This window comes from Drosophila rhopaloa, unplaced genomic scaffold (genome assembly GCF_018152115.1).
Source record: "Drosophila rhopaloa isolate 14029-0021.01 unplaced genomic scaffold, ASM1815211v1 contig_151, whole genome shotgun sequence".
Taxonomy (NCBI): domain Eukaryota; kingdom Metazoa; phylum Arthropoda; class Insecta; order Diptera; family Drosophilidae; genus Drosophila; species Drosophila rhopaloa.
The window spans coordinates 263,023-264,978 of record NW_025335030.1 but is presented as its reverse complement, the minus strand read 5'-3'; positions in this window follow the sequence as shown (position 1 = coordinate 264,978).

The window sequence follows — 1,956 nt, the reverse complement described above, 5'->3', positions numbered from 1 at the left end:
GACAAAGTTATTGGGTATAAATATGGCAATTTCTGTAAACATAATTTAGTTCCAATTTTTGTGCAAATAAATACGGACCAAGTGTCTTAAAACTTATATTTTTTTAAATACTGAAGTCACTCGTGTTTAACTTATATAAAACTACACCTAGGGATTCGATGTCATTAAGTTCTTCGAAAGGTAGTAATTCAGACGAAAGGGTTAATCAAGACTAGTTTTTTTGGGGCAGAAGAGGATGTGCAGGGCGCTGGGAATGGTTGTTTAATGGTATTTTCCATTTCCCCTGAACTATTCTTTTCTCTTTTAGCTTTGTGCTGGGGCACCCAAACACATGTTAAAGTTCTTAGTGCCACACTTGCAGAATTTGTAAGTGCCGGTAATCTTGGGTACAGAGCGACGTTCCTGGCAGCGCCACATCGGGTCCAAAACCTTCTGGTACCGAATCACTACTTGCCCCAGATCATAGTATTATTTGCGTGGCGCCTAAGATTGGCAGCTGAGCTGGAAGCGAATCGCGGACAGCGGGTTGCCCAGTGCCTGCCATAGAATGCCCACCGACCGCGTCTTTTAGCGCTTTGGGGAATCGGGCTCAGCTAGCATGCGACTAGTGAGCTGCGATTCAAACGCCACAAGCAGGTCCGAATTTTTACGGCAGTTGCAGGTTAATTCCGTAACTGCTTTTGTGGTTCTCATATACGATGCACTCATCGCAGAAGTAGCGTAATGCGCAACTTGCAAATTTTGAATTACCTGGAATTATATTCCTCTTTCTTTAAATCTTTGTAGAACTAAATATAATGTGCAAGAACCGTACTGAAATAACATAACATTTAGTCATTAAAATGTCATATTATTTCTACTACCCACTCTTTGCCAATCTTATGCCGTCTTTCCACAGAGATCCTTCCACCACCCACCATCCGTTGAACCAAAGACGAATATAATCTCTAAGATGCATAACGGCCATACGTTGGTTTTGCAATGGTGGCGACGAAAATTCCGCTCTCTCCGCTCGCACAAACCTAAAAATAAAATTGCACGAATAAGCAAGGGCGTATGTTTGCGTACTTGTTTGAGAAGACGATTTTCGGCCAGAAATCATTTCTGGACTAAGAAACTAATTGTGTGTCAAAAGAAATTCTTTGATTGAATAGGATGTTTATTTAAATTGCATTTATGTATATATGGCAATGAAGCTTGATGTAAAACTTTTTTATATACCTTAAAAACGAATATCAGCATATTTAATTCATAGTTTCGTTTTACATATTTTAATTAAAGCTAAAAACATAACTTTTAATACAAAACATATAAAACTGCTTGATTAACTTTTAAAATATTTCAATAAAGTTTAATATATTTGAATATACTATGATTGCTAAACAAAAACAAAGCGAAGCATATTTAAATTGAATATATAATATTTAAAGGATATTTAATTAAATATATTTCGCTTTATTTTTTATACATGGCTGTTTTTTATTAACTTTAAAATGGAAATATTAAATTTAATTTTTATTCAAATATATTAAACTTTGATTTAATGATTTATGGAAATATTAAATTAAATTCAAATTGAAATATACTAAACTTTGATTTAATGACTTAAAATATTTAAAGTAAATACGAATAACATCATATCTAATATTATCAACCTGCATTTAAATATTTTCATATTTGTTTAGGTCAGTGGCCCACTGCATCGCTCTCCAAACTTTCGCTCTCGCCCCTCTTGCGCTCCCTCGCTCGCTTCTCGCAACGTCCGCGCTCCAGAGTGCGAGCTTCGGGTTTCGCATCCGAACTCCTCGGACCGCCGCTGCCGATCTCCCGCTCTCGCTGCAGCAGAGTAAATCGGGCTGGAGCGCGGCTTTAGGCTTAAGTCACCAGTCTCATGTATGCAGCCGAATAAAACACATTGAATTACACCACGACGACCCCGATTTCTTAATTTTCGTT